The sequence below is a fragment of the Pseudorasbora parva genome, chromosome 9, assembly GCF_024679245.1.
Source record: "Pseudorasbora parva isolate DD20220531a chromosome 9, ASM2467924v1, whole genome shotgun sequence".
Lineage (NCBI taxonomy): Eukaryota > Metazoa > Chordata > Actinopteri > Cypriniformes > Gobionidae > Pseudorasbora > Pseudorasbora parva.
Window position 1 is genome coordinate 4489716 of NC_090180.1, and position 27161 is coordinate 4516876.

A 27161-nucleotide genomic window follows, 5' to 3' on the forward strand; every position below is an offset into this window, starting at 1 on the left:
GCAGTGTCGCATCTGCATAATCAGTATGCGTGTCTGTGTTCTCAATGTAAGCAAGTTCTCTTGTTCATACATTGGAGAACTTTCTCTAGTTTTACCTCATCCGCATAGACTTGGCCTGGCACACTTCCAAAGCTACTCGGGCTACTTTGGAGCGCCGGGTTTGGATTCTGTGTATGTGTGTGTGTGTACAATCGGTCTGAAGAATGCCAAATCCGCAATTATCGTCCGTGCATGAATGAAATTCAGTTTGGACTCACTGGGGCTTTTATTTTATGTCAAGAGTTGAAAAGACATTTGCCTTTTTTGATGTGTTCCTACAGCGTAAAAAAACAAATGTAAGCCCCAATTGAAACTTTTCTAGTGATTGATCATTTTTCAGTTGGCCAAATTAAATTTCTGTGAATTGATGCAATTTAATTTTGCGAATTTTTTTTTAGATGTGGTCAATCACTAGAACATTTTCAATTGGAGACCTTGATTTTTTTTACAGTGTACAGCATCTCTTTATGTGTACCCTGTCTCACCACTATTGATCGTATACTGTTTGTACAAAGTCATTCACGTTCTTAAAGTCATTCAGTAATAATTACTGACATAGGCCGAGTTTGGGAGCAGAGCCAATAATTTTGTCTGAGCTATGATTAAAAAAATTTGTATTAATATTTTCTCATTTTATTTGTGTTATCGTTTCGGTTTAGTGTAGAAAGAGTAACACTGTTTTTAGGATGTTTTTTTATAAAGTTAAATTTTTAGGCTGATAATTTTTAGGCTGCTCTACCCAGTGGTCTAACAGGGCTCGTCAATGTCAAAAGGTTTGAGATGGCCAATCAAATCAAAGAAGTCTTACGATCACAACGCAACGAGAGTTTGTGGAAAGATGAGGTAGATGCGATCATGATTCAAATAATTCATAAATGAATGTGACGACGAGGCAAAAAAAGTTAGCATTTTCTACATATTAGACATGCGAATAGTGAATTTGTGCACATTTTAAAATAAAATATTATTTATAAATTTTAAAATAAGTTTAAATTGATTACTTCATTAGCCATCTACAATAAGACCTAGAACGTATTCTTTTAAACCCCTTTAATTCATTTATTTATAAAAATTCCTTATACGGTGCCACCCCCAAGAACAAAACTGAAACTCCGCTTATGACTACTGACATTTCTCCCATATTTCAAAAAACAGTAATTTAGAGCATTTTTCTTTTAAGAAAATACCAAAAGATGCTGTGTTTTCAGACCTCATATAATGCAAAGAAACATGTTCTTGTGAATGTTCATATTTATTTTTAAACCACACAATACTGACGTTTTATCTTGGGAAGAGTTAAGAAATCAATATTTGGTGGAATAACCCTGAGCTTTTTTGCGTTTGGCCTGCTCTCCACCAGTCTTTCACATTGCTGTTGGATGACTTTATGCCACTCCTGGCAAAGAAAAAATAAAGCAGCTCGGCTTTGTTTGATGGCTTGTGACCATCCATCTTCCTCTTGATCACATTCCAGAGGTGTTCAATGGGGTTCAGGTCTGGAGATTGGGCTGGCCATGACTGGATCTTGATCTTTTGGTCCTCCATCCACACCTTGATTGACCTGGCTGTGGCATGAAGCATTGTCCTGCTGGAAAAAAACAATCCTCAGAGTTGAGGAACATTGTCAGAGCAGAAGGAAGCAAGTTTTCTTCCAGGACAACCTTGTACGTGGTTTGATTCGTGCGTCTTTCACAAAGACAAATCTGCCCGAATCCAGCCTTGCTGAAGCACCCCCACATCATCACCGATCCTCCACCAAATTTCACAGTGGGTGCGAGACATTGTAGCTTGTAGGCCTCTCCAAGCCTCCGTCTAACTATTAGACGACCAGGTGTTGGACAAAGCTGAAAATTGGAGAACCTGACTCCAGTCCTCTACAGTCCAATCCTTATAGTCTTTTGCAAACCTGACCAACCTGACTTTGCTTTTAACTTCAGCCCTGCTCCTAGGAGCCTTTTTTGAACCGTCCTCGCTGTGCACTTTACCCTAGCAATCGTTTGCCCAGGGCCGGCGTTTGCTATCGGCGAGCTAGGCGGCTGCTTAGGGCGACAATTGTGTTAGGGGCGCGAGCGCGCTCTAGTGCCACCCATTACTTCCCATTAAGCATAGATTTAAAACAAGCCGAAATACAACGTTTATTAAACATGATCATCATAGGGCGCCCCCTCAGCCACACGTTTAATTACTTATCAACCTGATTATTAGATTGATTTGATGGTGATTATTGATTATAGGTTCAGGCGTTAGGTTAGGCAAGTGCTCATCTTGTGCATTCATCAAAAATGAGGCGTCTAAACCTGCGGGTGTACAGGGGCGAAAAAATCCATCTCGCCTAGGGCAACCAAAGAGCTAGAGCCGGCCCTGCGCTTGCTATTCATTTTGCAGGTCGCTTAATGTCATCCTACGGTTGTTGAGTGAAGCTTTGTTGTCCCCAATGTTTGCTGCTTGACCTTGTTCTTATAAACCACTGTCTTTGAAATGAAGAATGGAAGCAACCCGACGCTCACTATGTCCCTCTGTCAAAATTGAACCCTTCTGTTCCTCTCATATTTTCTTTTCAACTGTTTTGCCATGGTCAGTAGTTACTTATGCGGTACTACTTGCACTGTTTTTGCCATGCAGCTGGCCATTTTGAGAGAGGATGGTGATGATCACAGCACGTCGCAATTCAACAGACAAGATGCTGATTTAAGAAAATTTGTCTTAATTTTTTTCCAGAGCTATATACCATATAAAAGTTTAGGATGGCTATTTTTTTAAAGTCTCTTATGCTCACCAAGGCTGCATTTACTTTAATCAAAAATGCAGTAAAAACTGTAATTACTGAACTGAAGCACTTTTAATATCTCTGATAGACTTGTGAGTGACTCTTTCCACAGCATGAATGTAAGATCTTAACATTTATAAATGAAGTACTCGTTTTGTAATCTTACCCGTCTACTAATGCAAATAATGCATTTCGACTTGCTCTCGCTCTCTGTCATAAACAGATCCGTCTGCGTTGCACCGCTTCAAGTCAAACACACCTATTGCTCACGATAACTTTAGTTAACTCTAAAATAAGTAAATCCACTTCAGCATCTAATTAATCTTTGACAGCAATGCCATTGAAATATACAGAGATGCCCCCAAATCACAAAATGTTAAAGTTGGCTGCGTGCTTGTTTCTCTGGCATATAAGATCTTCAGCTGACGATGCCATGTGGTCACATTACCCTGTTTAACTTTATCAGAGTAAGGTCATAAATAGCTGAGCAAGTCTTGAACTCTTGCCCCAATTTCACCTGGCATGTAAACACATTAACCTGCTCTCTGTTGGCATATTGAGAGCATTTGTGATACATAACAGGTATTTAGTGTATCAAGAAAGAGTGAACATCTGTGTTAGATGCGGAAGAAATATATCGCAAACTCAAGGTACTGCTTATTTATATATTAAGATTAGGTTTTGACGTCACTACGTGGGAATGAAATAAGTTGATTTTACGATTTAAAGTTACTTGAATTTCCGGGTTATTGCTTTCATGTTCTGTTTTTATAGAGGCCTTGATTAGTGACATTTGCCATTTTTAAAATATCGGCTAATACGTTTTTCTGATGCCAGACTTGCCTTGTCATGCCTAAGAACTGCAGCGCCTGATCCAACACGTTCTCATGAAACGCACTCGCATTCTTCTGTCTTCATTAGTTTACGGCGTCTGTGAAACAGTCATATTTAATAATACAGACCTGTTAAACAAAGAAAGTAAACGGTTTACGAAAAAGTAGCGTTCGCTTTTATATTATTACCAACGGCAAGGCAAACAATAGGCTATAATACGTTCTCATTTACCATCAACCTTCAGATAATACGCATCTATATCATTAAAACAAATCTCTGAACATCCAATAAACATTTAATTTCACAACTCAATGGAATCAGCCGTGAGATGCATGAATATATTTCTGTCCGTGCGAATGTGGACAGGAGAGTTTAACTTCAAACTTGAAATCTTCTGCGCTATATTCAGTCATATTAATGTAATTTACACAGTGCTGTATGTAAAATGAGTATTTCCTTGTCTGTATTTGAAGCAAATATGATTATCAGTGTGCACACACTTACCAGATTACTTACAGATTGTCCTGTTAGCCTTCCTTTTTATTCATATATTTTCAAACAATTACTTTATTTGTGAAATACTGCAGAGTCAAGAAGTTGCCATCTAAAGTATAAGCATGTTGATTTTAAAGATTAGTTTTCTTTATTGTCATATTTTCAAATGTATTAAATATGATTTCAAATAAATATAAATTATGATTATTATGCCATCAGTCACCCTGCTCTCTAAGATATCGGCATCGGCCATCAAAAAACCATTTTTGGTTGGCCACTAGTCTTGATCATCTGATAACTTTCCCTTTTATTTGCAGTCTGCAGATTATCTGAACAGTAAACCGCAGATTCAGCTGAGTCGTTTGAATATTGCGGTTTAATTCGCTTATTGCCAATGTTGATGTCAAAAGGTTTCGTAAATACTGCTTAATTGCTACAGATGTTATGAGATCGCAGGATTGTAACGGCTTGCCTCTTCAAACTTCCTGCATAGCAATGTTTATTGAAAAAATCCACAGCGCATGTTTTGCGAGTCTTGACAAGGAAAGCAGTTTATGTTACCGTCTGTTTCTATCCCTCACCGTGATGAATTATGCAGGAGGAGGATTCATAGATCTTCGCATCACAGGGTAATTACCTTTTAAACAAGCTCACAAATGGAGCAATTACAATGTTTCAGATCCCATAGGGAGGCGTTTACATTGGTAATCAAAAGGACAGCGATTCTTGTAAACACAAATGCTGTGAATCATTATTTAAATCGGATCCCTCTCTGCAATCCCCAATTGCCCCCCTGAGCCAGATGAAACAGCTGACCTATTTGTCAATGACCCCTTACTAGAAAACAACACACACTCTTAGCAGTGAATCCGGGAAGATTTCCATGGCTTTGTGAGGATGAGTGTGACATTCTCCGATTTCATGCTGCTATTCAACAGCTGGTGGGTCGATACCAGCTTCACATTCGTCACGTTTGGCTTCCGTCACCTGACCTGAAGACTGACTGACATTTAACTGAAGAATAACTGCCAGGCCAAATCGTCTGTGTGTGCGTTGTAGGAACAACACGTCCCTTGTTTGTTCTGTTTGCTCAGAATAAACTGTTTGTCACATGAGCATTTTCATGTTTAGCTGGGTGTCTCTACTTTTACGCCTTGGGCTCTTGAAAGAGGCTTGTAGAAGGTCTTGCTGGCAGTTATAGTTGTAAAAGGGTTTACTATTTTTTCCGGGCTCTGTTTGTTGCCTGCAGGCCTGAACTTCATGTTGATTTGACCCCTGTTAAAGGATGAAAGAGATGTTTGACACTCGGCAGCGTTGCAACACATTCCTCGAGATCAGGACAGACTGACAGCGAACTCTCGCAAATATTTCGGCCCTCATCTGGTTTGTTTTCACTGCAAAATATCGAAATATCTCTTGTTTCCCGTCCAAATATCGAAATATTCTTAAATCAAGATGCATTTACTAGATAAGTAAAATGACATAAGATAATTTTTCTTATTTTCTGGGGGAAAATATCTAAATGAAGTGAGTTTGTGCTTAAAACAGGCAAAATTATCTGCCAATGAGGTGAGAAAAATAATCGTATTTCTGTTTTTGACGGAAACAAGAAACAAGATTATTTTTCTTACCCCATTGGCAGATAATTTTGCCTGTTTTAAGCAAAAATTCACTTTATTCTGATTTTATTTTCAGCAAAACAAGAAAATGTATCTTATGTTGTTTTACTTGTGTAGTAAATGCATCTTGATTTAAGAATTGTGAGATAGACTAGAAACGACAAAATTACTGAGTAAGAAGAGCATTTTTTGCAGTGTTCACATCATCTGTAGAAAGCAGGATGCATTTTTTCTAACAGACCTTCTGTGATCAGACTAAATAATGTTCATCTTAATTTATATTCTGTGTAAGATTATCAGTATTATCTTGAGTGCTCATTGTTTGGTTTGGTCTTTCATTTTGCTAATCTTATCTCAAACTCAGTGAGCAGGCTTGGTGAAATGTTAGTTTGCTCCCCTTTATCTCGAGTACAGTGTGTGTGTCTTGTTTTCGGATGCTTGTTGACGTCTGTTTGAGCAGACGATGAATGACACTGTTCAAAAGTTTGGGGTCAGGAAGGTTTGTATTTATTGTTCTTTTTTCCCCTTTTTTTTAAAGAATCATTCTTGTATTCAGCAAGCCTGCATTAAATTCAACAAAATTCACAGTTAAGTCTTGTACAATGTTATAAAAGATTTCCATTTTGAAATAATGGTGTTTAGACCTTCTATCTATCAAATAGCACGGTTTCCACAAAAATATTAAGCAGCACAACTGTTTTCAACATTGATAATAAATGTTTCATAAAACATCATCATGTTAGAATGACTTCTGAAGGATCACGTGACACTGGAAATTCAGTTTCACAATATTACTTGATGCAGCTTTGGTGAACATTAGATACTTGGAGTAAACTAAGTCTAATTTAAAACTCTAAATGAGTTTTTCTAAAGCTAATCTAACTGTAAAAATAATGGAAATATGCATGCACAATTAAATATTCGGTAACACTTTATTTTAAGGTTCAGTTATTAACTATTAACTAGTTGCTTATTAGCATGCATATTACTAGTATATTGTCTGTTTATTAGCACTTATAAAGCACATATTAATGCCTTATTCTGCATGACCTTATTCTACATCCCTTAATCCGACCCAATACCTAAACTTAAACTCTACAAAAACTACCTTACTGACTATTAATAAGCAGAAAATTAGGAGTTTATTGAGGCAAAAGTCTTTGTTAACAGTGAATATGTGTTCCCCAAACTAAAGTGTTACCGATATTCAATATCAACTATAAATGTAAAATATAATTGGCATTTAAGCGTTATGTATGCAAACACAGTTTATTTGGCATCCCTAATCCTAAAATAGAATGGCTGTGGTATGAGTCCTGTCATGCAAGCGTTGTTTTTGTACGCTCATAGAGACCTGTGTCAGTTCTTTGATTGCGTCCTGTGTTGTTGTTTAAATAGACAGAAAGTGACATTTTGTGTAGAGAGTGACATGTTCGATTATCTTATCAGTGCACTGATAATGGGCCGAACATGCCCTGTACTGATGGATTGCACCGTCCTCAAAGGATGCCGGCAGAAATCCGACACAACATGGACAGGAGCTCTGGGAGGTTTGTAAACACACCCTGATAGCCAGCATACAAGCACAATTGTCAATATGTGTCTTTAAGCAACAGTGTTGAGATTACGCTCGCCCACTCACTCGCCCACACAATTTAACATCACGTGCCAGACTTTCACCAGAGGCATTTTGGATGTGACGGGAGCCAAGCCGGCCCATTGTGGTACAAACAAGGAGTCTCAGTGCATAAGGGCTCTTAAAACACTCCTCCTGCTGTCCTAGTAACTCATACTCCGCCACTTTTGTGGCTTTGCCTGAATGGAACCATGAAAAACTAGCAACTTTTAAAGCCTGACAGAAGGGCTGGTTTTACCCATATGTCGTCTGTCTGTCTTGGGATGGATTGTACTAAAGCTGTTGGAGTAATGTCCTATTGTGTTGGTCATGCTCTGACAAAATGCTCTAGTCAGAAAAGAAGAGTTCAAAGTTTAACAAGAAAGGATGCACGCAGTAATAAAACTGAATACCATTCACTTAGGTTTTATTGTACCATGTGTTCTGTCAGTGAATCATTCTGATTAGATATTAGATAGCATTTGTGTGTTGTCATGTAAATGGTGAAAACCACTATGCATTTGCATGGATGGCACAACCATAAATAATGGTTGAGCTTGTGCCATCCATGAAGAGATGATTACATTTGTTGTAATGCAAAACAAACCTGCTGACAACCTCCCGTTATTCGATAAGATCAACCTATGTGTTGGCTGATGGTTTTTCGTGTTTGTTTGAGATGCGATTTGATCAAACATGCCTGAATGTTGATAGTAAAATCTGGTTCCCCTGGTATAGTTTCCAAACCCACAGCGCCGTTCAGCTACAGCTCTTTTATTAAGAAACCTGAGAGCTTAATAAGTGAAGTGCAGAATCCTTTTTAATAACACCAATAAAACTTTATGGTTGTACTGTTTTGCTTTTTCTCATTGCGGCTGCACTTTTACAGAGAGTGAAGTAATGCTGTTTTTGAAAATATAACGACTGTGTCTGTTTGTTATTGAGCAAGCTGTGCTACAGATATACCTTGATGTTGCTGGTAGTATTTATTTTATCTTTTTGATTTTGACAAGCAAGTAGGTAAGCAGTTATGTAAGGAATCAATGACGACGGGCCGTTGAATTATTCGTAAAATAGTGCACAGCTGAGATGGCAATGCAGTCCCGAAGCGGAGCATTATTTTACATAATTAAACTTAATTTTGTGAACAATAAAAACTGTCCGAGCAATTAAGTGCACGCACTGACACGAGAGGTATATATCAACTCATCTTAGTTAAAGGGTTAGTTCACCCAAAAATGAAAATGTGATGTTTATCTGCTGACCCCCAGGGCATCCAACATGTAGGTGTGTTTGTTTCTTCAGGAGAACACAAATGAAGATTTTTCCAAATGGTGTGAATGGGTAAAAATTGTATGAGTGCAAAATAAACCCCAAAAAAAACATGCTTAGACAACGTGCACAAAAACCCTGCTGCTCCTGACGACACATTGATGTTTTAAGACACGATCCGATCGGTTTCTGTGAGAAACACAACAGTATTTAAGTAATTTTTTTACCTCATATCTGACAAATCTCATCTAGTGTTCCCATCCATCTGGTAAGGTCAAACTGGTGCAATCATAGATAAATATTATGTAGATGCCTCATTCGACCGATCTGGGGGATGGGAACACTAGATGAGATTCTAGTAGATTCTAGGAAAAATCTTCATTAGTGTTCTAGTGAAGGAACAAACACACCTACATGTTGGATGCTCTGGGGGTAAGCAGATAAACATCACATTTTTATTTTTGGGTGAAATAAACCTTTAAGGGAAAAACATTGTTTAATATAAAAGTGGTGGAGTATCCCTTTTACTGTATGTACATTCATTATTTACCTTCAGAGGTGGGGAATCCACTCGGATTCCATTAGAGGTCATTTCTCGTCTGATCCCACATGAAAAAGCCCAAGCTAGGCTTGAATAGCACCTCTCTCATACTGACTCATCTGCTCCTCTCGAGGGCTCTCTTCACGCTCTGAGATGAGGTTGCAGTGGGCGTCTTCTACATCTGTGATCTTTCCTGCTCGGCTGACACCCTTGCATGCCCCATATTCAATTCACGCTCTAAGTGAAAGCTGCTTTGGTGCTGGCATGAGCCAGACCTCTTTGGCAGGATTCAGGCGAGTTGGCCTTGCCAGGCATAGTTGGCTGTGTGCGTCTGCTTCCCAGAAGGTTGCTAGTATTCTAGTCTGGCTCCGATTCCTCGTTCTCACAGGATTTAGTGTTTATTTTTGCCTGCCCCACTAGTCAGCTACCTGTATGTTTTGTGTGTATGTGTTTATTTGCAAGTTCATTTGAGTGCATTGCATACAGTACACACACATATAACACTCTCTAAAGCTGAGGCAGCATCCAATGGTACCCTGTCACATCTCCTCTGCTCTTTCTTTGAAACAACCTGCTGAGATTTCATATTTCATTTGATGATTTTGGTGCACAGATCACGCATGCCTGAAATTCAAGCAAGGGTTTATTTTTCTCCATCATGCCCTGATGGAGTTTTGGTTCCTTGCCACTGTCGGCTTGGCTTGCTCTTTTGGGGACACTAAAATTATGATGTAAATTATTCAACTAAATATACACATAAAATGTATTAATTAGGTCTTATTTAATTCTATAAACTATAATACTGATCTGCCAACATTGTCGCTATATGATAAATTAAAATAACATCACCGTTTTCTCCAGAACGACTGTACAGCCGAATCAGATTTTGTTGCAATATTATCCTGTTTAACACTGTGAAGCTGCTTTGACACAATCATCATTGTAAAAGCGCTTTATAAATAAAGTTGTTTGATTGATTGATTGAAATGTATGTTGTGGTGGAATTTTCTGGAAAAGATGGCAGGGTTTGTTGGATTATTAAATACAGTGTGTCACATGACTGCCCTTGACTTTTAGGCTTAATCCGTGCACTCAGAATATACTATTAATCTCATTAGTCACTTGCTCTTTCTCTGTCTGTGTTGTGATGCTGTATAGCCTAGCCTATAAATGAACAAGCGGAAATGTAATATGTACACGAACAGCTTTGAAACGGGCAATAATTGTTAAATATTACACTGCTAGTCACACCTTGGATGTAAACTGTCATTCCAAATGTTATCTGTCATGGTCTTTATGGTCATGAGGCATAGCATATAAACTGTGGTTTGGGTTAATCATCATGTTATATGGTGACTGTACAGTGAAAATATTTAATGTTTTAATAGTTTTTCAGTACCCTCCTCTCTTTTTTCATATTACTCAACATTAACTTGTCATTTGATGTGTTTCTTTTCAGGTATATTGTGTTATTTTGTTGGTATTGTTTTGCAGAATAATATGCTTATCTTTCCGCTCTACAATAAAAGTATAAACGGTAGTAGGTTTTTTTTTGTTTATATGCTTCTTTAACGAATTATGTTATAAAGGTAAATTTAACCTTTAACTTGACCGTGCTGGGCATCAACATTAAAGGGGGGGTGAAACACTCAGTTTCAGTCAATCTCATGTCAATCTTGAGTACCTATAGAGTAGTATTGCATCCTTCATATCTCCGAAAAGTCTTTAGTTTTATTATATTTATAAAAGAAATATGGGCTGTACCGAGTCTTTCCGGAAAAAAAACGCGTGGGCGGAGCTAAAGAATGACGATCGCGTCAAATCAAAGCGGTGAATCAAGCGTGGAGAAACTCATGGCTCAGCTAATATAGATAATGATCCAGAATCATTGGGAGGCTGAAATAAATAAACAGGAGAAACAGCAACACAGGACGTCCGTCTCTGTGGTATGGACTGTATTTAGTGGCCTGTCAACGTTTTTGTGTACTCGCAGTTTATGAGGACATGATTCGGTTTATGGACTATTGTATGTGACTAAAACTTAGCAGTAGCAAGCAAAATGGTTTTGCACGTCAGACTAGTGTAACGTTATACAGAGAACAGCAATGGAGTCCGTTTAGCTAATTTAAATGACGAAGCACGCGATCGTGTCGTTTACTGATGTTTACTCACGCGACGATAGCCAACAGCAATAGACATTTGAAGCAGTTTCACTCACGCTGGGACCGCTCCGTCAAAAACACTCTTCTTTGGTATGATTTGGTAAAGTCCTGACAGCAGTGAACGGTGGAGATCCACTTTTGCCACGCGATTGAAACGATGTTGTGAAGCTTCCCGTCATTTCTGCGATCAAATCGGTTCAAATGCAGCGCTACATTCTAGGAATGCTGTGCTGAAGCGTTGAAGTCGCTCGACGTCACCCATAGGAATAAAGTGGAGCGCGGCGCCTGGATCAACTTAATCTTCACCTGAGCAAGTGTTTATGGGCGTGCATTTCCTCTCTCTCGCTCTAGTCACGCGCGCACCCTACCGGGAGAAGAGCCCGTACGGCCCATACAAGGACCTTCCGCTCTATTAACGTCAAGTCGACTCATACTCGAAAAAAACTCTCCGAAGCTTGTGAGAAACCGGAAGGAGTATTTTTAACACAGAAATACTCCATCAAACGTCCAGCAATAGTTTTTGAAACTTTGTCTATGTTTAGGATGGGAATCCAAGTCTTTAACAGTGTAAAGAGCTCCGTATGCATGAAACAGCATTTCACCCCCCCTTTAACCAATAAGTTCCTTGTATAGCATTTTTTTAATTTTATTTTTTATTGAAAGTATACCCAGATAATGTAATCCTGATCACAAACCCACTAAGAGTATTGTGAAAAGACCATACAACATCTTTTGAATTATTATTTTTCTTTTTTCTTTTTAATCCTTCTAATAAATCTTGACTCTTGAGAGACCTGCAGCTGGTTGCTTGGCATAGGGGTGACCAGGTTATTGGTATTAAAATGATGATGAAGAGAAGAAAATGAAATGAAACCGGTGTGGTCTTTAAATGGTAGAATAGAAACTCAGTTTGTAAAAACAGTTTGTATTTCCTGTGTGAGATCACTGTGCTACATCCGCTCGCTCTCTGAGATCAATGAGTTCAGAGCCTATTTCCAGATCGAAGCTCATAAAACAGTGGAGAAATTATGGAATAACAACTCAAATGTATTTCTTACTTTGCCTTGTTATATGAGCAGAACCCTGTGAGAACAACTAAATGAAATCTGTTTATGACAATAAATCCTGTTTTTTTGTCTTTTCTTTGTAGGTTGAGAGAAAAATATTGAGACTGTAGACCCACAAAGAGTCATCTTCATCTTCATCTTCAAAATGGAGTCTGTTCTTTTTCCAGAGTCTGAGTCTGAGGTAAATCAATCATGAACCTACACTATTTTTGTCACCTTGGTAAAACTAATTTACATCTTGTTATAGGAAGTCATTCTCTGTTGAGTGTTCAGTTACAAGAAACCTCAGGTCCTTTGGGCAGAGTGTCAAGAAACAAAGAGTGAAAGTGTGAGGCAAAATAAATGAATGCTGAGGCCTACTTCTTCAGAAATACTCAGTGTTTCCTGTGCTCTAACACTAAAAACCTCAGCACGAGACAATTCTGAGAATTACTATCACACTCTTTATAAGGACTTAACCCCTCTGACACCTAAAGAAAGCCTAGGGGTTTCCTTATTGAGTTCTAACCCAGTGCTAATTAGAAAACTGAAAGCGTCATAAAAGGTTATGACTTATGGAAGCTCTATATAATTAGATTTTGAGTAATGATTAAGGGTCCACCATACTTCATTCAGGCATCTTTCTTAGGTTGTGTTCACACAGGATGCATTGATGTGTTCAAAACCTACCTGACAGGAAGTGTAACATTCTTACTGAATGCAGGGGTCGTCTTAGTTTTTTGGTTAACTTTTAATTTTAGATCAGCGTCATTATAAAATGCAATGCACATGGCATGATATGCTGAAAAACAATGTAAGATGCAATGTCAAGTCTCCTTTATTTACATAGCGCTTTATACAATACACATTATTGTGATGATCAGGCAAATAATGATTCAGTGATGCAAACTGAACTCAATTCTGCTGTAGATCTGCTTTAAAAACACAATAATAAACAGTCATTATTCAGTTGAAATCTATTCAGTGTTGATTAATTTCGCTTCAATAACTGTAAAGTACTTCCATGATAAAATTAGTTCAGCTATAAAGCAGCTCTGCAGAAGACAGTTATGATGTCTCCATCCAGCTTAGTTGAGTTCTTACCCAATAATGTCAGAAATATAGCTGGATATTAAGTGTCCCCAACAAGGGGGTAATCTAGCACTCGGAAAGCGTTCCACCCATAGGGGCTGCCATTGCTAACCAAACCATCACCTGCTGTTAGCATCCCATTGACTCCCATTCATTTTTGAGTCACTTTGACAGTGAATAACTTTACATCTGAGGCGTTTAAAGACTCCATTTGTCCATTGTTTATTTCTAAAGAAACACGACAATGTATAAAAGGCTCCATTACCTTGTATCTTACACTATCGCCCCGCAGAAGCTGTTTTTGTAAAAATAGGCTAACGATTGCGTCATAACCAACGCGACTCTGTCGCACAGTTTAGAAATTACCGTATAGACCTGAGGAGACGCTCAGAAGCAATCTTTTACTGTCTATGAGACAGTCGGGGGGACGTGGAGACATGAAGTCCGATAAAGTCAAGGGGGACGAATGGGGAGAAGCCCATAGTGAGCCAAAAGCAACGGGAGAAAATATTTAAACAACGTGATTCAGATTTCACTTTCCACAACTACTAGAAGACCTACAGCTATCAGACAGGAGGCTCACGTCACATCTCCATCGTCAAGCTCAGTCTGAGCCTGTGCAGTTCGCTCAGCCATCAGGAAGTGAGTGCCTCTGATTGACCGCCATTGAAGTCAATGGGATAGCTCAGTCCATTTCTTTTACTGTCTATGGTCCCCAACTAAGAAAGCCAATGATAACAGTGATCTGGAACTAGGGTTGGACCGATCACTGACAGACATGCCGGCTCAACATCGTGACCACGCAAATAATGTTGTTCCCGATCACAATACAATTAACATGCAAGATTTTATTGTGCAAAAAAACGCAAACGAATTATAGGCTACTAGATGTTTTACAGAAACTAAACCAGTGATATTCAAATGGCAGACCATGCTCCGTATCTGGACCCCGGCGTGTTTCCATCCAAACCATGAGACGGTAGCAGCATTTTCCAGTTTCTAGTTGAAGTGAGCAGAGATCACACCACAAGCACTCAGGATTATTTGTGGTAATGATATTTCAGCTTTACATCATCTAGTTGTTTTATCTAAAGCCAAATGCTCTTCACTCAAGCCCTTTTAGCACATTCTCTCTTTCTCTAGACGCGCGCCACATTAACAGAGTGTAACGCCGTTTCACACATACTCCGTCTGCAGTGTGTGTTGCGGTGTGTATGCGGTGCAGGAGCCACACGCCCCGTTGTATTTTCACACATGCTGCGTTTGCAGTGTGCAACTGATCCGCTGTTGCATACCACACAAACAGCATTTATTCACTATTTTTTATTTAAAATCCAAAGTTGTTACTGAACATCTCATCAGAATTGCAATTCTCAAAAACATTTAAACATAGGTTATAGCCTAAAATCACAAACATTTTAAATTAGAAACCATAGACTATTCAAAAACAGCCGACTCTAGTCTTTTCTTTCGTTTTTTAACCCTTTTAAAAGAAATTCTGCAGGTCATAAAGAACTGTTTTCCTCCTCAAAGAAAGTAAGAGTGCTATCCATTATGGCACATTTTTACCTAAATGCCAGGTTAGGCGTCGCTTCCTTGCTTTACCCGAGAAAAAAAGACGTGTTGACTTTGAAACGAGTATATTTTAAATTATATATATCTGTGGTGAAATTACTAGATTTTTGCATCAGTACATGTTTATTTTAATGCGAACAATGTTCTGTCACTTTAATGCAGCTGTGCAGCACAGCAAAAAAATAGACTTTATTCGGAAACGATCGCCGCACTGCTATATAATCACCGCTCCTGGAACGGACTGACGGACCGCATCCGCATGCAGTGTGAAAGCTGTAATCCCTTTACATGGGTACGGAAAAAAATACACACCGCATACAAACTGCAAACGGGGTGTGTGTGAAACGTCTCCTAACTACACACGCCGCTACATGCGATAAAAGGCGCATTTTGCACGTTAATTAGAGTTTTTGTCCTAACCAGCCCCGACGGCGACGCGATGAATCTATTTTAGAAACGTTTTCTATTTTTGTGCGACGTTGTGGCTGGAACCACAACACAAAACATGGCAATGGTAATCTCAGGTAGTGTATGTGCTTTATTTAATGTTAAAAGTGTGTAATGTTACTTTAAGTATCATTTAGCGCTCCCAGCTTTGTCATACTAAAAGCAGTAAAGGATAATTCACCTCAGATCATGAAATCAAACACATTGAAACAAGAGCGTTCAAACTGTGAACAAACAAGTATATTCAATGACAACGATTGTTTTAGTAACTCAATATGTATTTTTAATTGTTTAAATGGTGTAATATTTGTGAATTTGATTATATACTTATTAATTTCCTTGCGAGTGCTGTCAAGATTAATCTCTGGTGCTGTGCACTTGCCGCTAGAGCCCGCCCACTCGCTGTTCTGATTGGCTGTGGTTTTTGATTGATTTGTTGCATCTTGCAGTCGCGTTGCGTCTGGTGGTGACATTCAAGTTGCTTTTCGCTGGAAACTTATCGCGTCACATGTAGTTAGGACACGGTGTAACGCTGAAACGCTACCCCTCGATGTGTCACTTTCTGATACTAATTGTGTAGACATTATCTAACCCTACAAGTAACCCAAACTCCATCAGGTGACAGAATGGTGTAGTGTGATTATGATTCAGGCTTCTTCACAAGTCAGATTGTGGTAGCATTCAAAGTATTTCATCCAGTTCCTTCTGCCTGAAGATTAGGTTTATACCACCGGTATGAGACAAAGCCGGCCATAGGGATCTGTGCAGAGGACTTGTCTGAATCTTGTGGTCTTCGCTGAGGATCTTCGCTGAGGATCACGAGGGGATTATTTAGTAGACACGTCTCTCTGCTGACATTTAAAAAGGTTGTTTCTAAGTGCAGGTTCACCGTCTGATCTGGATATGGCCCAGATCCGGCTGACTATGGTAAACTCGGGATAAAGGCCCTTTCATACCAGATGCGTAATGAAAAAGCGGCGTGAATAAGCGAATATTTCGTATGCTAATATTTCGTGTTAAAACCATTCACATCAGCCGCGACACAAGTGTGGGGTTCATTTTTGGGTGAACTATCCCTTTAACTGACTAATTGACCCTTCTGACCCATCTGTAATGCGTAAATGTGTAGTCTCTAACAGACAGAACGGTGGATGGCCTGTGCTGCGTTGGAAGATAAAAACACTGCTCCCCACCCAGATATTGAACAGTAATGAGCAGCAGAGATAGGTGAGACACAAGAGTTTTGTACGGATCGGTGTTGAACTTATCTTGCCAACAGAAAGCACTTTCCTCTCTGATAGAGCTGACAGGTCTGTAGTAATCTCAGTCAGACTGAGTCTCTGGGTTTCCTGAGAAGCCAATCTCAGTACTCCTTCTGCACAGACAAACCCAAATACCAGCAAACACACTCGCTATCACTCGGCTCATGCAGGAATCTGTTGGGAAATAACGGGCTGATGTTGAGACATAACTAAAACTCCCTGCTTTTTTCGAGGCTTAGATGTGTTTTTTGAGAGTTGGATGATTTGCATATAAATGGTGTCCTTGTTGAACAAGACGGCTCCTCATGCTCTCTCATACTTAAGTACTAAAGTGATGTGACACTGTCAATAGTTCTTGAACATTTGCTTTGTGTTCCTTGTGAAATTATTTTGGCATTGAGATCTTTTACACTTTCCACATAATCACTGTGGTAAACTGACCTATAAGGGTCATCATTTGTCATTCTGCCTGCCTGATTTCCTGCCAGTTTTGTTGATGTGCATCTGCTCCATAGATGACAGCGAAGGCCAAATTGAGCTTTGTGGACCTGTCCTCTGCGCTAGCCAAGGACAAACGTCAAGGTCACATTCCTTCTCAAGATTAGACACGGCATCAGCAGTGCAGGGCCAATGGGAAGCAGTGTATAGTTTCATAAATCAGGGCTGGAACGCACTGGACGTGGAATGGAAACTTTCAGAATCAACATTTGATTGTTGTTCCTACCAGTATTATTCTCGGTCACAGTTTAGATTAGGGTCTAATTCTTACTATTAACTTTTATTAATTCAATAAACTCCTAAATACTGCTTATTAATAATTAGTAAGGTAGTTAAGTTTATTGGGTAGGATTAACGGATGTATAATATGCTCGTGCAGAATAAGGCATTAATATGAGCTTTAATAAGTACTAATAAACAGTCAATATCCTTGTAACATGCATGCTAATAAGCAAGTACAGTGCATGCAGAATTATTAGGCAGTTCGGCCCTAAATAAGTCGTTATTTCGTGTTTTTTTTCGCACAAAAACTATTCTGTCGCTTCATGAAATGATTGTAGAACCAGAGAGTTCAACGATCTTGAGAGAGGAAATGACATTGTGTCAATAGCCGTGTTTCCATTACCCTTCAAATTGCGCAAATTTAAATTGCGAATTGAAAATACGCCCAATGGGAACGCAGCTAATGAAGGCCTTTCTGAGCCATCGGATTTCAACACTAATATCTTCATTTGATGAACGGAGATCTTACGGGTGTCGAACGACATGAGGGTAAATAATTAATGACAGAATATTCTTTTTTTGGCTGAAATAACCCTTTAATAACTACTATTATTTTGTATTTAATAATGTATATGTGATTTATTTAATTGTTCATGAAGGCTGGAAATGAAAAACGCCTTATGTACAGGTGTGCATAATTATTAGCCATGTTTTCTTTTGCAGATAAAATGAGCCAAGAAAGATATTTAACTCAGACTGAAAAGTCAAAAGTTAACTGCATAAGAATTAAGGTGAAGAATTAAGTGTGAAACCATCAGGAACTCTTTAGTCTCCAGAAGTGCAAGGTGTAAGGATCTCAGAGACTTAAGTTAGGTAACAAATCCTAAAAAAATAATAAATTAATACATTTATTTTTAATTAATTAATAACTTAATAAGAATAACAAGCTGAAGTGTTGTAAAATCTCTGCAAACCAGGATAGGAGATGGACTAAAAATGAAACAATAAAAAATGAATTCTTCGAACAGTGACATAAGAGGACATGGTGCTGGTCCTTCAAGAGTCACTCTCTGTCTATAAAGCTTATAAAAACAGTCTTCAAGTTTTAATAATCATTCTAAGTCTATGCAAATAGGTGTGTAAAATAGCCACACCACGGCTATAATGATAACAACACAGAGGAATGTCATTGGAATCACTTTCAGAATAAATTATTTATAGCTCATGAATAAAAACATTGACAGCTCATCAGAATCCATCACTTTAAACTCAAGTAGTTAATGCTGCAGAGCAGACGCCATAACTGCAGCGTGCTTATAATAAACAGAACATTATTGTGAGTTAGTGCGGATGCTATTGTTATAGTTATCTTTATAGTTATTGTGATGTTCTGCCAAACATCAACTTTTATTTTTCACTGAATAAAGAAAATATGGGGGTTATAACAACATGAGGTTGGTAAATGACAACACTAATTTCATGTTTGGATTAACTTTCTCTAAAACTTGAGCAACCGTTACTGTAACGTGACGCACGCCTGCTGCGGAAGACTAAACATGGAGTCCATCTTTTAGTGGAAACCACCTCTTCTGTCACAGTGTCCTTTGGAAACAACTGAGAGGAAGTCAATATTATGATAAGAGGATGTGTTTGGGTGCCGAGGTTTGGATGTGGTCAGAGCTCTGTTGTTATTTGCTCGCTGTGAGAAATGGACTCGGCTCTGAGTTGTGGTTTCTCCTGAATAGAAGCTACTCCATTTGTGAGATGGAGAGTGTTACGTAATCCCTGATGAATTAAATTCCTGTTTGCTTGGAATGCCGAGAAGGTCTAGTACTTTCCTTGACAGTCACAATGTCTGAAAGAATGCAAGTAAAAAAAGTCATAAGCCACAAAATAGTTAACATTTATGAAGTGCTTGTCAGCACATACACACTTTGGAAAAACTGAAAAGGCAGAAAAAATGAGGAAAAGAAAGAGAAGCACATGGTGGGAGAAAAAGGGAGTAGAAAGAAAGAAATCTTTGGATCGCACCTCCCTCGCTAACTCGTTCCTGTCACGGCTTTCCACCCATTGTGGATTGTTGTTATGGGAACAACCAAAAATCACTTATGGAAGCGATAACAACGGCGTGTGTGGTTGTGAATTATGTGAATTTTAATGATGTAAGACGATCTATTGCGCACCATGAACATTTGAGGGATTTTTATGAAGCCTGATATATTTTCCAGCTCAAAATCTTAGTTGATTTGGCAGAAGTTGAAGGCCTTAATTCAGTAATAAAGATAAATGACTGCGGTGTCTGAGATGTAGTGATCCATAACTATATAGGCTACAGTTTTAAGCTGCTGAGTCCATGTGAATCCCCCTCTCTGACGTAACTCAACACGAGTCCAACGGGCGCTGAAGCTGAGATTTGGAAGTCTTCTGCAGGGAAGTCTCATGCTCGCTGTAAACTTGAGCAACAGTGTCTGTGCTACAGCTGTGCCGGGATTTACTATAAAATATTCTGCGGCGGTGGAGCATTTCAGGTCAGCGCTGCGATTAGCACACAAAGGTGGAGTAATGTCTCAAGGCTGAGATGAAAATAAACAGATGATCAGGATCAGTTGCTGTCTTTTTTTTTCATACAGACTCTGCTAACCAGACGCTGCGGTCGATTGGACTTTCTGTACATTCTGTCAAATGAGAGAGTGGAGTTCTAGGAAAAATCCCTCTAGGAACAACATTAAATACAGAGCGCACTAGTTATTTCTCTTTCCACTCCTCTTTCTGCTGCTTCTCCTCTCTTTTAAAACCATTAGAACAGACTGTATTGTAGATGAGGACTGTACTTATGGAGTCTAAATTATGAAGATGTTGGTCTGAGGTGTTCTTTTTCCAAAAAGGGGGGGGGTCCAAGGCTCTTCCATGCATTCTGACTTACTTACACTGTTAAAGAGTTGATTCGCATGCTAAACATGGAAATCGTAACAAACAAAACAAAATGACGATTAGACGTATGATGGAATATTTCTGTGCCAAATACACTCCTTCAGGATTCAACCAAGTTTCGGAAGTTTTTTTTGGAGGATGGCCCTGTAAGACGTCATAAAGGGTGGAAGGCACTTCTCCCGGATGAACACACACACACACACACACACACACACACACACACACACACACACACACACACACACCAACACACCAACACACCAACACACCAACCAGAGCAAGAGCGCATCCATCATTGAGCTCTTTAGCTCCGCCCACTGCACGCCTCCACAATCTCGGCTGTTTTCAGAAAGAAGCGTTACTGTGTATCTTTAATAAATATGATAAAACTAAAGACTCTTGTGAGATATGAAGGATCAACATTACTCTATAGATACTCAAGATTAACATGAGGCTGGCAGAATCTGTGTGTGTTATGTACCCTTTAAACTATTCTGTTCAGTAGCTTTGTTGCATTTGTCTGGTTGGCGTGCAGGGCTGTATGGGCACAGATGTCAGAATGATGTTATTAATAGTCTGTATCTGTATATTCATGTACTTTGTGCATCTGTTAGAATACCTTCATTAGTTGTGATGGGCCCTTTTGTGATGATGTTAAACAAGCAGAGAGTGTCTCAATAAAGCGTATTGTAATGGTTGTGATAATTCCCTCTGCTGGCCTTAGGCCAGTGAACTCAATCTTCTTAATTGAATTTCTCTCATCTGCTAAATGAATGAAAAAGATCAGCTTCACACAACCCTGAATGTTTCCATCTCACGGACCCTTTTTCAATATTGTCAGTCATATAGCTTGTACTGTAAATATATATGCAACATTACAATTTGCAGATTAAAAACGCGTTTGCACCAGCCTTTACCCTAATTTGGATTATATTTATTCAGTTTGTTTAAAGCTGTCTGATATTTTGTTCTGCTGTTTGACAGTAATCACATAAAGTGCAGCTGGTCATCCATCGCTGAATTATGTGATTCAGTATTAGAGAAAACAGGCTTCTTTTTTTACTCAATCATGTTTACAGGCACGAGCTCACCAAAATTGGACAGGTTTACTTTCTGTATTGGACAGTTGTACTTTTAGGTTTAACACACACACACACACACACACACACACACACACACACACACACAGACACACAGACACACACACACACACACACACACACACACACACACACACACACACACACACACACACACACACACACACACACTTATTTTCTAGAATCCAGACTGTGTGAGTCTCTCGCCCTGCCAATCAGGCATTAGGTAAAGCGGCGGCTCTGTGTGATAAGAGCTGGGCGGCCTGACCTGCAGAGGACTGGACTGGGCTGGAGGTCAGTATGGGGCAGAGAACACGAGGCTGTTTCCTGGAACACCGTCCTGCTGAGGTCAGGCTGGCATCCACAGCTCTCAGATCACCGCGCTGACCACACTACAGGTGTTCAATGGGTCGTGAGCACCTGAACGTCACACACTGCTCTCAAAAGAACAATACGTTCGAAATAAAATAATTCTGATATTTTCTCTCCCCCATCTTATCCAAGATGTTTATGTCTTTTCTAAGAAGTCGAAAATAAATTTTGCAACTTTTTTTAATATTTTTTTTTTTTATATATATACACTCACCTAAAGGATTATAAGGAACACACACTAATACTGTGTTTGACCCCCTTTCTCCTTCAGAACTGCCTTAATTCTACGTGGCATTGATTCAACAAGGTGCTGAAAGCATTCTTTAGAAATGTCGGCCCATATTGATAGGAGAGCATCTTGCAGTTGATGGAGATTTGTGGGATGCACATCCAGGGCACGAAGCTCCCGCTCCACCACATCCCAAAGATGCTCTATTGGGTTGAGATCTGGTGACTCTGGGGGCCATTTTAGTACAATGAACCAATTTGAAATGGTTCGAGCTTTGTGACATGGTGCAATATCCTCTGGAAGTAGCCATCAGAGGATGGGTACATGGTGGTTATAAAGTGATGGACATGGTCAGAAACAATGCTCAGGTTGGCCGTGGCTTTTAAATAATGCCCAATTGCCACTAAGGGGCCTAAAGTGTGCCAAGAAAACATTCCCCACGACCTTACACCACCACCACCAGCCTGCGCAGTGGTAACAAGGCATGATGGATCCATGTTCTCATTCTGTTTATGCCAAATTCTGACTCTACCATCTAAATGTCTCAACAGAAATCGAGTCTCATCAGACCAGGCAACATTTTTCTGGTCTTCAACCATCCAAGTTTGGTGAGCTCGTGCAAATTGTCGCCTCTTTTTCCTATTTGTAGTGGAGATGAGTGGTACCCGGTGGGGTCTTCTGCTGCTGTAGCCCATCCGCCTCAAGGTTGTGCGTGTTGTGGCTTCACAAATGCTTTGCTGCATACCTCAGGTGTAACGAGTGGTTATTTCAGTCAAAGTTGCTCTTCTATCAGCTTGATTCAGTCAGCCCATTCTCCTCTGACCTCGAGTGTCAACAAGGCATTTTCTCCCACAGGACTGCCGCATACTGGATGTTTTTCCCTTTTCTCACCATTCTTTGTAAACCCTAGAAATGGTTCTGTGTGAAAATCCCAGTAACTGAGCAGATTGTGAAATACTTAGACCTGCACGTCTGGCACCAAAAACCATGCCACGCTCAAAATTGCTTAAATCACCTTTCTTTCCCATTCTGACATTCAGTTTGGAGTTCAGGAGATTGTCTTGACCAGGACCACACCCCTAAAGGCATTGAAGCATTAATATGAAATTGAACACATTTTCCTAATAATTTTTTAGGTGAGTGTGTATGTGTATGTATGTATGTGATACAGATATATATATATAGTAGTAAAAAAAACTAAACCTAAATTACTATATATATATATATATATATAGTGTATTTTAGGTTTAGTTTATTTTTTACTACGTTGTTTATATATATTAAAATATATACAAAACGTGAAATTCATTCATATAAATATAACAGTTAAAAAAAATTAGTAATATTATGAATATTATTAATAAAAATAATAATAATAACTGTTCATATGTATAAATAGATTTGTATTTGCAATGTATCAGGGGTCCCTGCTCTATTTCTCTAGCCACTAAGGTGTTTTTTTTTTTTATTATTATTATTATTATTATTATAATGAAAATGGGTTGTTTAAGCAGAGTATGCACCATTTAACACCGGACTGACCTCATTGTATTATAATATTTATCATGCATATTAATCTGTGATAATGTTAGGATGATAATGCCCTTATGTTTTAATGATTAGGTGAATGTATATATTTAATGAAATGTTTTAAGTGCAGGACTAGCCGTTACTCCTCTTGGGCTGAGGATTTTCTCGTGGATCCTCCGTAAAGCCCAGGATAATGGAATTGCTTTAGATCTGGTGTTGGGGATTGAGAAGCCTCAGTTTAGATTAATGTGAGCGTCAGGGATGCTGCCAGTTCTCTCTAATAGCACCGTGAGGGGCCGGGGTCGAGGGACGCCACGCCCAATCTGGCTAGACTGTTTCGTCAGTGGATCCTCTCATAATCCTCCTTCTCAGACCGCCTCTGTAACAGAAACCATGAATCTGCGGCAGCAGGGCAGCTAAAGGGATTTAGGAGTTGTAAACAAACTAGCATGTATTATGAAATAAATGCAGATCCACTGATTTGAGTGTGTTTCTGTTTTTATTCCTCATTGGCAATCCCAAACATGAGCATGCAAATAAGCTAAAATAAACTAAAAGCAGGTTTTCCAGGAAGGCATTAACCAAATTTGCAGAAGAGTTCTCTAAATATTTCCACCCTCTTGTTCAAGTATCATTTGCCTCCTCTTTTGCAGTGAAGAGGCTTTGTATCAGCGATCCCTCTGTTGGAGGATTTAAATTGGACTGAATTCCTTTGTAAAGTGGTCTCTCGCCTCTATTATGGGACGCGTTGTACTTCATGGTCACTGGGCGTTCCTGTTACAGAGGTATGGCTTTCAGCACTCTTAACGCCACAACTCATATCACTTCACTTCACTTTATTTGTTTGTCCCTGAAGGGCAATTTGCTTTACAACCAGACCAGCACACATACGGGACAAACACAACACACATCAACCGCCATATTTGTGTGTACAACGTCAACAGATGACAACAAACAATAATAACGGAACAAAATGATTTAAAAACAGGAGACAGAGCAAATACTTTACATTGTTTCTGCAATTTTTTAATATACAGAAACAAACTACCTGTGAAATTAGTGCAGATTTTCTGTATCATAACAAGCAAAGAGTCTCAAACTGAAATGTATATATATATAGGGGCGGCAGTGGCTCAGTGGTTCATGTAAGTTGTCTACAAACCAGAAGGTTGGTGGTTCAATCCCCGGTTCCACCTGACCGAGTGTCGAGGTGTCCATGAGCAAGACACCGAACCCCAGCTGCTCCCGACGAGCTGGATGGGGCCTTACAAGGCTGACACCGCCGTCGGTGTGTGAATGTGAGGCAAAATGTAAAGCGCTTTGGATGGCCATAGGGTCTGTTAAAAGCGCTTTATAGATGCAGTCCATTTACCATTTATGAGAGAACAGTCTCAGTTTAGAGATGAATTATATTTATGTAATGTAAAATATTGGAGTTGTAACAAATGTTTTTATTGAATATTATATATAGCCTAGAAATCTAGACGCACCCTAGCGGCAGCAAATTTAATTTGCCCACAAGTGTGGTCTAGCAACTCTCAATTCCTATCTGAGCTGTATTCCTCAGAATCCGGACGGCCCAATCACATCGTGTAGGTAGGCTATAGAGTAAGCGGGCGGGGCTATAATGACGACGGCCGAGTTGCGTTTGCGTGCTTCTAGTAACACAGTCTTCTAGTAAACACAGAAACTGGCGAACGGCGGCGTTCTTTCGAATCAGCTCTGCCCGCGCCTCCGGAAGACTTGGAGTTAAGCTTTCCTCTGAGAAAAGAACAAAGAGCGGCACTGAAGTCATTCTTAAAAAGGGAAGATGTGTTCGGAGTTTAGCCGACCGGATACGGCGAATGTTTAATCAGTCAGCGAGCTCCCCTTCACCGTCGTTGCTCCGGTTGGTGTACCGCTATCCTATCGCGTGCAGAGGGAGTTTGAAAGATAACCGTTTATCCCGCCCCTCGGATTGAGCCCCGTCTATGGTGAGTTTCCAGACCAAACATCTTGATGTGGGTCTGGCTTGTCAGGCTGTATTATATATACTACCATTTGAAAATTCAGCTTTTCATCACAGGAATTACATTTTTAAATATATTAAAATAGAATTGTTATTTTTAAATTGTAATATTGGGCTATATATTACTGTTTTTACTGTTTGTTTGAGTGTAAGAGACTTCGGTTGCACATTATTTTAAAGGGGGGGTGAAATGCTGTTTCATGCATACTGAGCTTTTTACACTGTTAAAGACTTGGATTCCCATCCTAAACAGACAAAGTTTCAAAAACTAATGTTGGACGTTTGATTAAGTATTTCTGTGTCAAAAATACTCCTTCCGGTTTCTCACAAGTTTCGGAGAGTTTTTTTCCAGTATGGCTCTGCTTGACGTCTATAGAGCGGAAGGTCCTTGTATGGGCCGTAAGGGCTCTTCTCCCGGTAGGGTGCGCGCGCGCGTGACTAGAGCGAGAGAGGAAATGCACGCCCATAAACAATCCCTCAGGCGCAGATCCGCGCCGCGCTCCACTTTATTCCTATGGGTGACATCAAGCGACTTCAACGCGTCCGCACAGCATCCAGTCCGGGAAGGCAGCGCTGCATTTGAACCGATTTGAACGCAGAAATGACGAGAAGCTTCACAACATCGCGGATTTCCACGGTCACTGCTGTCACAGGACTTCAGCAAATCATACCAAAAAAGTGTGTTTTTGACGGAGCGGTCCCAGCGATAAAGGTTCACGGTCGGTGAGTAAAACTGCTTCAAATGTCTCTGCTATTGGCTACCGTCGCGTGAGTAAACATCAGTAAACGTCACGATCGCGTGCTTCGTCATTCAAATGCGCTAACGGTTACTCCATTGTTGTTCTCTGTATAACGTTACACTATTCTGACGTGCAAAACCGTTTTGCTTGCTACTGCTAAGGTTTAGTCGCATTCAATAGTCCATAAACCGAATCATGTCATCATAAACTGAGAGTAAACACACACAAATGTTGACAGGTCACTAAATACAGTCCATACCACAGAGACGGACGTCCTGCTGTTGCTGTTTCTCCTGTTCAATTTATTTCAGCCTCCGAATGATTCTGGATCATATCTATTATCTGAGATCGATAGCCAAGGGTTTCTCCACGCTTGAGGACGTCACCTCTTTGTGTGCTCGTCATTCTTTGGCTCCGCCCACACGATACGCCTCCAGGCACTCGTTTTTTTCTGGAAAGACTCGGCTATTTATTTTATAAATATAATAAAACTAAAGACTTTTCGGAGATATGAAGGATGCAATACTACTCTATAGGTACTCAAGATTGACATGAGATTGACTGAAACTGAGTGTTTCACCCCCCCTTTAAGCAAAATGTTGCCTGCCAAAACGCTCTCAAGCGCTCACAGCGAGGTGTTTTCAGCTGGTTAAAAACGCTTTGGTGGACACACGGCCTAAAGGCAGTATTACAGGTTAAACATCCTTTACGGGGCTCCCGGATGCAACATCTCTGTATTTGTTTTCATGCCATGCACATTGTGCA

The 27161-nt window shown here is 39.6% G+C and overlaps 1 protein-coding gene and 1 long non-coding RNA gene across 7 annotated transcripts in view; one reads left to right on the forward strand and one right to left on the reverse strand.

Moving 5' to 3' along the window:
• The window catches only part of si:dkey-154p10.3 (PX domain-containing protein 1), a 450183-nt gene that overhangs the window by 386872 nt on the left and 36150 nt on the right, over window positions 1-27161 (reverse strand). The window lies entirely within an intron of this gene.
• LOC137089953 (uncharacterized) overlaps window positions 1-27161 on the forward strand; it is a 120058-nt gene that overhangs the window by 52920 nt on the left and 39977 nt on the right. For all 6 annotated transcript variants that reach the window (XR_010907803.1, XR_010907801.1, XR_010907802.1 and 3 more), the window contains 2 exons: window positions 12495-12592; window positions 24302-24433. This is a non-coding gene — a long non-coding RNA (uncharacterized lncRNA). The remainder of the gene's footprint in view (window positions 1-12494; window positions 12593-24301; window positions 24434-27161) is intronic.